Raw genomic sequence first — 11,099 nt, 5'->3', positions numbered from 1 at the left:
TCTTGGCGTCGCTCCAAATGCACAAATGAGAATCTAAACTAAGTTATGTATTGCTAATCGAGTTTGCAAAAAATACGTGACCTACGGAGATGTTACATCTTTGTCCTATATAAAAGGGAAAAATGGTGGGTTAGCGAGTAGTTGGAATTGTTTGGTAAATCAAATGTTATTTTTTTTTAGTCTTACGCTTACCGCATATAGTAGGGTAAACAAAGAACCCAGTGGTAAGACACTCCTTTTTTCCTCCTCCTTTTTTTTTCAAAAAATCACGAGTTTCCAAATATCTACTGAACCACTGAAAATCGCTGAACATACATGGGGATGAAATGTGTAGGTACCATTGATCCGTCGATTGATTTCCATAATGTGGTTTTTGCCTTTAATGAAAATTACTTGTTTACTGCATATTTGGAGACTATAGTAGAATTCTATTACTTAATTATCTATACTTACTATTAATCTATGAATTTCCGCCGTGGTCATACAAAGTTTAGCGTGTAGTTCACCAAGATCGGAAACTGTAAAACCGAGTGATGACAACACCGCAACAAATTAAAAATAGAATAGATATAAATTTAATTAATATTATTTGTCACACAAGACACACTTAAAAAGCTGTGTACATGGCATGTATCTCCTTAACATGGCCTTAAATCCTTACAATATGTTGCAAAATTAATTAGTTTGCCACGAGTCTCGTTAACAGAATTGAAAGGAAACGCTGACAAAAGATAAATTCGTCGCCATGTTGATTCTAAAGCGAAGTTGGCATCCGTCACAAGCCAAGCTCGAATTGATATCCCGGCTAATTATCTCCCCCCGGGAGACAAAGGCAGGCTGCGATTACAGAACATTTGTGAATTATTTATACTAAATAAGAAAAGAAATTCACCAAAGAGGCCCATTATCTGCGGAACCTTTGAAATTATTCTTGGTTCACGTAATCTGTTTTAATTAAAACTTTTACAAACATTGAAGGCTGTTCTCCAGTTTGCGGGTTTTTTTGAAAGATTATGTTATAAATAAAGTCAGCAGTATTATATGAAAATCGTACATTAGAATGTGTTTAAGTATAAACTAAAACTTAAGTGGTTATATTAAAGTTTAAACTTCAAGTATGTAAATATATGTAATTTTTAATACTCGTCATAACAATTAACAAGTACAATATATATTATATTATATTAATAAATTAATAAATAAATTTTAATTCTATAGAAGGGTTTAATCGTCTACTTTATCGTCAACAACTATAGTAAGCAAAAAACAGATATCTAAAATCAATCCAATGAGTTAAAACGAGAAACACTTGGGACAAACGTAGAACTCGAGATCTAAATAATAATTAATTATTGCTATTGGCTAAATCTAGGAGGTAAATTTAAAGGCCAGTTAATTTACTAGTCGACTGAACGTCTAATAGTTAGGGCTTGAATTACTCAAACACTAATCTCTTTACGGGAACTACAATTCAAGTGACTTCGCTTGCTTAAGGGGATTGGAAGTCTCCATATTGCTTCTTCACGAACTCAATCAGCGTCGGGCAACAGATAAATTGATTGAAATATATATTGGATATACCATACAGATATAGACAGTATATTTATAAGTGATTTGTGTTTCATTTATTTTAGTTGTATCGAAATTTATGCTAGATTTAAATTTAACTTTAACGATTTTAAAATACGATGGTTTTAATCCATCGTATTTTATATACAGTCAATATATGCCTGGTTAAATTATTCAGCTCAGAATAAAAATCCTCTATATTTTTCAGGTAAAATTGTTAAAAATGTAATAGTAATACAAACACAAACATAATTAAAAGATGTTTTTAAATAAAATTGGGTAAAGTTGGCGTTCCCTTGATAGCTTAATCTAAACATGACACATGATGTGCGGCCCGCGCGTAATAGCCGTCCACAAAGTGTAAAATAGGACACATATTGCATTTTCTTTGTCATGACATAAGTTGGAAAATGACAGAAACGTTTAATACTGTACCTATCTCTTAATATTTAATGAAGACAGCATAATTATTGACTGTGGATGCGGCGGTTGTGGCTCTGGTTCCCACATGGGCGAATTAATTATTTTCATTTCTTTCTTCTGGTAACAAAACAAATGCGGGGTTGAATTCCGCTTCTAAATACGTAATGTGACGAAAATTGGACAAAAAGTTTGGAGTTTGGAAACTACATTTTACATTTCTACTAAATAATAGAATATTTACAATTATCCGGTTAATAATCTACCTACCAATATCGATATGTAAGTGTACTAAAACATAATTTATAATCTAAAATTATTTTAAAGAATTATATATTTTAAATTAAATATTCATAAAATTGAAAACTCTATATGAAATACAGAAGCAAAAGTAGCTTTGTGAATGTGACATTTTGCTTGGTGGATGTTCATAGCAATCGCACAAAGGTACCGCGGCGGAGTTAGGATGTCTGCCTTAATGCAGCGGATGTACGAGTAAGTTCAAAATTAACTCCAAATAACGTTTATTTCTACAATACTTTAGTATGCATATTCTTCTTTTTAGATAAGGTGCTGCGTTTAACTCTTTCTTTCAGTCCTTCTTGTTCTATTGAATATATTGAATGCAATTCTATGATAGACCAGTCGTCGCACAGGGGCAAAAGCGTGTACTGTGACTGTAAACACGACTGCTTGTGGGATGTGTGGAAGTCGATTCTCATTCGAAGAAATTAAATAAGTTAAAATATTAGCATGATTTGCTTTCATTACATCAAATAATATCATAATTTCTGTACATCCTCATCTCTTACCAAAAACTATTAAGTAAAAGATTATAGGGCCGTTTAAACCTAATTGTTCGCTCACACGCTATTCACAAATTAGCTGGCGGCCGTGTGCTCGAGGCGTAAATAACCTTAATTTATTGTTATTATAATCGATATTGCCTCTATCGCTAATGATTCACGTACGAGTGGTGATTTAGACAACTATTATTGTAGGTAAAGAGATTTGGAAGTTTATTTTAGTAATCTCTCTATAGTATAATACTACATATACTTGGTTTGTATTCTTTTTATTTTTAGTTTTAGTTAGGATATATCTAGGTTTAAAAAGGATTAAAGATAGGAAAACGAAACGTTATTTTATATTAACGTTTCATTGTCCTAAGTTTAAACTACAACGATATACAACGAAAAATACTAATTATAATTACATCTCGAAACTACTCTTTACTTTAGATTTAGACTTAATAAAGCATAGATTAAAAATAGAAATGGACTCTACAAATTTTTAAATTCTATATTTCATTCAATAATTTGGTAATGTAAAAATTTTTCCATGAAAAGAAGTCAGAAAAATGCGTTTAAATATACATTTTTCAACTAAAGTAAAAAGAAAATTCTAGAATGTGTTTATAATTGCGTTCTTTTCATCCACCTAGCATCGATAGCCATAACGAGACTGAACAGGCTTCATTACACTGCAAAAAGCTTTTTAATTGATCTCTTACTGTGTAAAAAAATTAAAAGGGCCAACACAGGCAAAAGGTTAAGATTTCTTAGAAACTTTCATTAAATATTTTAAAAAATATATAGTTTTGACCACATCTTCGCTCACGTTGATTATTGTACTTAAATAGTTGTCAATATTCATAAAAAAATATATGAAATAAGGAAATTCAAGTTCATTTAAGCATTTAGAAAATGATTCATTTCAAAATACACTTTATATGTATTATAATATATTACATATAAATAATGTATGTTATTGTTGTTATATATAGCAACATCATATTTTTTATATTACAAAAATATTCAAAAAATCTAATTCAAAAATTTCTAGATGAATATATGTATATCAGTTGAATAATTTACGTGTGAAAACGTGTTTTTGAAAACTCACATTTATAACATTATGTAAAGATAAGGATTTATTATTTTTGTAATTAAAATATCCTTGTTTAAGAGAAGAAAAACTGTGTGTTTAATTCAATTTTGTTCTCTAAAAATATAAGAAAAAGGTTTTTTCTGTAACATAAGCCTATAATTAAAAAGAAATATTTACCGGATCGAGAGCGTCCCCGAGGGCGGGCGGCGATGGTTACGTTAAAGATATCCTTTGTGGAAAATCGTACAAATTCACCGCTGCTTTTAATATTTTTATTCGGAAAGTAATTTATTTACCCTTGGTGTTTTAAGCTTGTTATTAATATTAGAACCTAACAGCGTTAAGTTCAGATTTATTAAGCTACTTTTTTAAATACTTTAAATCTTATTATTTTATTTTCAGCTTCACATATTTTCCCACATAGTAGAATAGATAGAGACAACTTAGTCTGAAAACATTCGATTCTTTGGTTTCTGTCCGTTTAGTGGAACGGAACTGAACCAGAGCGAAGGAATGCAAAAAATTTCTAGGCGGGCTGCTGCATCACTATCGCCTCATTTTTATTACTTACAGATTTTCAATGCGTATATAGTTACATATTTTCACCGTTGTTGTTTTTAAGTTTTATTACAATTATACATTGTTAAAATGCATTCTAGTATTTTTACTCCATATACCCAAAATTAAAAGGAATGATCATATTCTTTGTCTTATATACAAAATAAATGTTGTCGATTCTATCAAAAAATGTTAGAAACCTTTTTTTATTAATCAAAACATTTCACTGCCTTTTAGTTCACTTTGTTCAATTAAGCCGGAAGCGAATAGGCTGCGTCTGTCAAAAAGGTCAAAAAGGTCATTCAAAACCTCTGTTGTGTCTATATTTTTGTACCATATGTAAAAGTAACTTTTAAAATTTGCATATCAAATATTTTGTAAGGTTTTTTTTTTCAGTTCCACGCTGTATCCCGTCCATAGCAGGGTAGCCAGAAGGAACCTAGTATTAATTCCCTACTTTCCGCTAAATTTTCGAAGCATTGCGGCTAGAGTAACAGAAGGCAGCGCCTCGCTTTATCATGTTAGCAGAGTGTAGAAATTCAAATGTAAAATAATGCATTTCCACAACCGTAGCGCTTACAGAGGCACTTCCCAACTAATTGAACTAACACTGTTCATATTATAATTCAATAAAACAGACACGGTCTGTCTCAACTTCCCCTTACATTTGTGTAAACATCTAAAACTATTTAACGCGAGATCAGATCAAAGACGAGATCAATCATGTGTAAACGTTCACAGATAGACGTATATATGTACAAACAAGATGTAGGCGCCCCTTACGGCAGTAGCAGTGTGTGTAAAATCTGTTCAAATTAAATTTTGACGGCTCGAGCTTTGCAGGCTTCCCAATTAATTATATTCGAATTGTATAGTGGTATAAAATATTTTGGTATTAAGTTGAAAAAGCGTGTTTTAATAAATGTAGGCAATATGTTTTATACTATAAAACATATTAATACAATCCCAGGAGAGATAAAAATGTTTTTCTAAAACTATGATTATATTATTACAAGGCTTTTACTATTACTACTTGAAAATTTATTTGTATTCTCTACTATATAAAATAAAATAAACGTACCAAGGTAAGCAGAAAGAACCTAATGTTAAGACATTCTGTTCCCCACAACATGTAAATGTTATTTTACTGTTTTTATAGTTCAAATTAAACAAAATCTTTTACAGTCAATTTATTTATATATAAAAGAGAAAACTATAAAATATAATATTGTACAAATCGCTTTATATATTTTTGAAACATGTAAAATTAAAACGCCTTGTAATTCATCATAGCTAAATTGATATACACCGTTTTGCCAACTACAGAATTAAATTATAAAAATGATAATAACAGTATAAATATTTTTTTCTTGGATTTTCTTTTTATCCCCAACAATATTGATTTATATTGTTAGATGTGAAAATAATATTTATCAATATTGCTTTTTGCCTAATGCATGTGCCTCAATTATGAGCGTATTCAGAGATATTTTCCAGGGAGGCTTCGACTATAGCTTAGAGCTGATCTTTTTGTTTAATTTTCTTTTTTAATTTTTTGGCTGTATTATATGTTCAAAAAAAATTCAAGGATGGGCACTGGATAGTTTTGCAGTAGGCACAAACTTCTCCTTCCCCATTCCTCCGTGCCCTAAAATATTGAAGGTACAATAATAGATTTTCTCATAAATATATAATAATAAACTGTATCATGAAAATCGTCTATCAATTGCCTAATAGCAATCATTATATAAGTTTGGCCAGATACAAGTATATACAACACTACTAAGCCTCTATACAGCGTTTCTCTTTTTTACTTAAGAAGGAAAAACATGAGTAGATACTTACTTCTTTTTAACAATGATATTGACATGATACCGTCGAGACTCATCGTACCGGAAGAATCTGGGTCTCCACTTACGTATGAAGTGCTTTATTCAATAACCAATAAACGGAAGTCGGAGACATCGATAAAAAGTATTATTACTTACTTTTTATAGTTATTTACGTACATTTACTGTACATAAGTACATTGGAAGAGTTGGTTTGGTAGGCTAGGCTGTCGAGGAAGGCTATTGGCAATGTTACATCATCCTATGATCAAAAGGAATGTAGTAACAATAATAAATGTTGAAAAACGGGTGCTTGCTACTTTAACTTCGGCGGTAAGTCGGCAGCGGAGTGTCTTAACTGTGATCTGTGAAGCTGAAAAAAAAAAGAAATAACATATTCTCGCCGCGTTTATACTAAGTAACCTTGTTTACACGATTACGTTCACGAGTTTTCTAATGAAAAAAGGTCTAATGAGTGATGTCTGTAGGGATGTGATTGGAACAGATAAAAGGTTCCGATCAATAAGTCCTACAACTAATGACTCTTGCTCATCTACTGAGTGAATATTAACGCTTCAATGAAACGTAATGTACTGGAGTTTATATCTATTAATATGGACTATACGTGTTTTATAATTTTAAATTTTCTAAGATTTAATAATTAATTAATTAATTAAATTTTATTTTTTTTATAAATAGGTCATCGTGGCGCATTGGGACAGTGTCTGAATGTAAATGCGATGGTCGTGGATTCGTTCCCTAATAGAGTGAATGAATTATTTGGGTTTCCTCGCATTGGTAGATAAAGTACAGAGTTGAACGCCGCAACTCGAAGTCCTGCTGGAAATTTCTGCTCGAACGAAGTTTCTTGGCACTAGGCTTCCGGTGCTGAGTACATGCTATGTGCGTGATAAAGCGTGAATAACATATTTAGAAAACTATAGTGAATACGTATAATCTAGTTAGCAAGGTAGAAATAAAGCGGAACTGAATTTAATGGAATCCCGATATAATTAAATTGCTTAGATCAGTTCAACTTTCAGTTTGAAAGTCGGGAAACTTGTACGAAATTATTCTACTATTAATTAAAATATTAAAGCCTTGCAATCAAAGAACTAAGAAGACAGTAAAGAATATGAGCAAAATTCTTCTTGTTATACGTGTGAAAAAAAATATAGATAAAATTAAATATAGAGTAAATTATATCATTAATATATTGTACGAAAATTTCAAAACCCTTATGAGAAAAACAAAAAAAAAAGTTTCTGTTATATAGGTACCTACTTTAAAAAGAAAAGAAAAGATGTTTTACAACTTTTGCAATATCAAAAATGCAATAAAAACATTATTCTCCCTAATATAAAAATATAAAATTGCATCTTATCTGAGCGTCAAAAAGTAGTTTATACGCACATGAACTTCCAATACTAATTAAATGTTGGAAGTTTAAACATGTGCAAATTGTCTGGAACAACCAGTCAAGTGTTTCTGGGAGTTCATTTAAGTTTTGGTCTACAGAGAGGCACGTTCTATGTATTAATATACTAGAAGTACGTATATACGCTAGTAAATTCTTAAATTATTTCATTAAAATAGAAAATAAAAGAAATTAATTAAAAAGAAAATCTTTAAAGAAAATTATTTTGAAAATTTATCTATATCTATAGGTACCTATAATAAAATTGTAACGGATCGGATCGAATTGACACGATATATTATCAGTGTGGAATTCTACTTTTTCGAGTTAGATAGTATTACGTAATTTTTTTAGCTTCACGCCGTATCCCTCATGTAGCAGGGTAGGCAGGGGGGAGTCTAGTGTTAAGACACTCCGTTGTTCACTTTCCTCCGAATTCTGGAGGCATTGCGTGTTGAGTGGCGGAACTTAACATTGTGCTTTGCCTCGACATCGGTGAAGAAATGAAAATATTAAAAAAATCATTCCTCGAGTGGCAATGGAACCCACAACCGGACGCCTTTACATTCACACGCTTGTGCCCCTACAAAAAAATTACATTATTTTTTTTATTTAAACATATTAACCTTTCAATACATAAATAAATATATCTTGCATAAAGAAACCGTAAGTAAGGTTGTATGTAAATGGCACCATGTAGACGTCTGCATGTCAACCTTAATATTTAAACTTAAATAACTAGAGCTGAACTCGAGGTTTCTTAGTAAATTAATTTAACTTAAATATCTGACTTTATTTACACGATATTCTACTTTATAGTTTAATTTTATCACGACCGAATTCTATAAGAAATAGTGACTATTGAGGATATGTTCATCTTTTCAATTTTAAATATTAGCAGTGGATACTTCTTAGTTAAAGAAGAAATGAACGAACAGTTAAATAATTTTGGTGTCAACTGCACTTTACAGAAAAATTAAGAGAGTTAAAATAGTGTTAAAGTACAATTTTTCGAAATACAATTTTTTATGTTGCTTTTTGAGATATAACATGTTTTGTAACGGAGTAAAGGCTTTGTTTTGCTACTACATTAAATAAACCAAAATATAAGCAATACTATTACTAGGGATTGTATCCACAACCATCGCTTAGAACATATAACTATTTCGCCGCGATGACGTGTGAATATATTAAAGAAATATATAACAAAAGAATTACTGAAATTGAGTTTTATAAATGGATTTATTCATGTTAAGCAAAATGTCACTTGAAAAAAACCTTTTAATAAATTAGATTTAACGCTGATGTGTTCATTCAGATGTGATAAAACAAAATATATTATATTGTTAACTTTTTTTCTCCTTTTTTTTTCATCATCCCGTAGGGCATTGGCATTGAGTGTTGAGTGGTGCTAATTTGAAAATATTAAGTAATTCATTTCCCCGAGCGGGAATCGAACCGCCGTATTTACATTCACACGTTGGTGCCACTGCGCAACGATGGCGTTTATAAATAAAGGTAAAAAACCTTTAAGAAGCCTATTAAGAATGTTAAAAAATTCTTGACTTATAATTTTATCCTTGTCCTTGAAAAACCCTTTCCTTAGAGCAAGTGCGGGTAATACCCGTGAGAAAGTAAACTGGTAGATCGATTTTATTTATATTCTTATTTTAGCTTCGTGTATTTCAATTTTTTTTAATTAATTTACGCATTTCTTATACTACGTGTAAGGCAAAGTGAAAACATAAGTCACTTGTTTTTCGATTTTCTACCATGTCTATACAACATTCCATGGTGTGCACGTAAAGACCCGAGGAAATATGCAGCATAGATAAAATGAGGCTTAAATATCTGCTTTATTCCCATAGATATTATTTGAGGAGCATCAAATTTCCTTATTTCCAAATAGATAAAGTTTTCTCGCGTCAGTGTGAATGAACCGTGACCCAGTTCAAGGGTTACGTGCTGCCCCTGACTTCCCTTTGTCGGCTTCGCGGGGGTCGCATTGTTATAATGTCAGATTATAAAACTCTTTGTTATTTATCCTGGGGTTATATCATTAATAATACTGGACAATGCTTGTATAAAACAGGTGGAGTAAAAGAAAATTTTGTTATTTAAATATTGTTAACATAAAATTGTCGTTTTACATGTTGCAAAGCTTCCAGCAGCCTTAGCGATAAATCACTTTTTTCTCTCCTTACAAAAAAATTGTGTTATAAGAACCAACCAAATTCGAGAATGTAGGTTATATTAAAAATACAAATATTTTCCGAGATTTCACGTACAAAACGTAAGGCACGTCCTATTTATGTCACAACGAAATCGACATGTCATAATTATTATAGTTTGCATTTTTGTCATTTCATTCCTTATATCCATTTTGTAGGTCGCATTGCACTTCGCTCATCAATCAGCTCTCGCTTCGCTCACTGTAATGATAAAAACACTCTTTGAAGGATATCTATGTTATTTTTTAGTGCTTATGATATTGCTTCTTCATAAATTATATTCTTGATATCACGCTGTTATATGAATTATAAAAAATATTCAAATAAAACTTTTTTATAAAGTAGGAAAGGAAACAATAAAATTTTATTACCATGTTCTTATTCTGTTAGGCAACTGACCAATTATTATTACTATTTCCTAAGAAATCGGATAATAATAGTTTAAGCATATTACAGATATTTTTCTCAGTATTTCGATAGCCTCCAAATCTATCTATCAACTTATCTATCACTTAATTAATATTTATATATGCGGGCTGGTATTAACTATAGACAGATTTTTATCATAACTACTTACAAGGTGTTTAACCTATAAGTTTGATTGGAACCCGGATCCACTGTAAACAAACATGTAGTATGTACCTACCTATGTAAGTAATATGATGTCGACCTTGTCAGGGCAGCCCTATAAGGAGTCTAGAAAGTATTTATATTTTATATAGTTTATTGTTATTAGTAAATTATAAGAACGAAAGAAAAAAATATGTTAACATATTTAAGTTATTGTAGTGCTAAATTTTAAAGTGAACTCATGGCGTTCGTGGATTTGATCCCCATTTGGGAAATGGTTATAAATAAGTATATAAATTATTTTTTTAAATTTAGGTTTCTAGATCTTCTGCATACAAATTATCTAAAATGAAGGTTAAGAGGAGGCTAGTAATGGCGCAGGGGTACAAGTGTGAAATATTTATTCAAATTTATATTTTCATAAAATAAATATTATCTATTTTCCTATATGTATGAAATAAAATAAATTTTCATAGTGATTTATCTTTTACACATATTCCCCGAGCGGGATACGAACCAGCAGTCATTTGCACAATACATTGAATCACTTCCCAAATGCGCCATGATGGCGTCACATGCACTTTTTACAATTAACATTCAAATACGAATAATATT

The sequence above is a fragment of the Heliconius melpomene genome, chromosome 7 (genome assembly GCF_056956725.1).
Source record: "Heliconius melpomene rosina isolate 202511_hmr_F chromosome 7, ASM5695672v1, whole genome shotgun sequence".
Taxonomy (NCBI): domain Eukaryota; kingdom Metazoa; phylum Arthropoda; class Insecta; order Lepidoptera; family Nymphalidae; genus Heliconius; species Heliconius melpomene.
The sequence above is the reverse complement of the archived record's forward strand: the minus strand, read 5'-3'. Positions refer to the sequence as shown.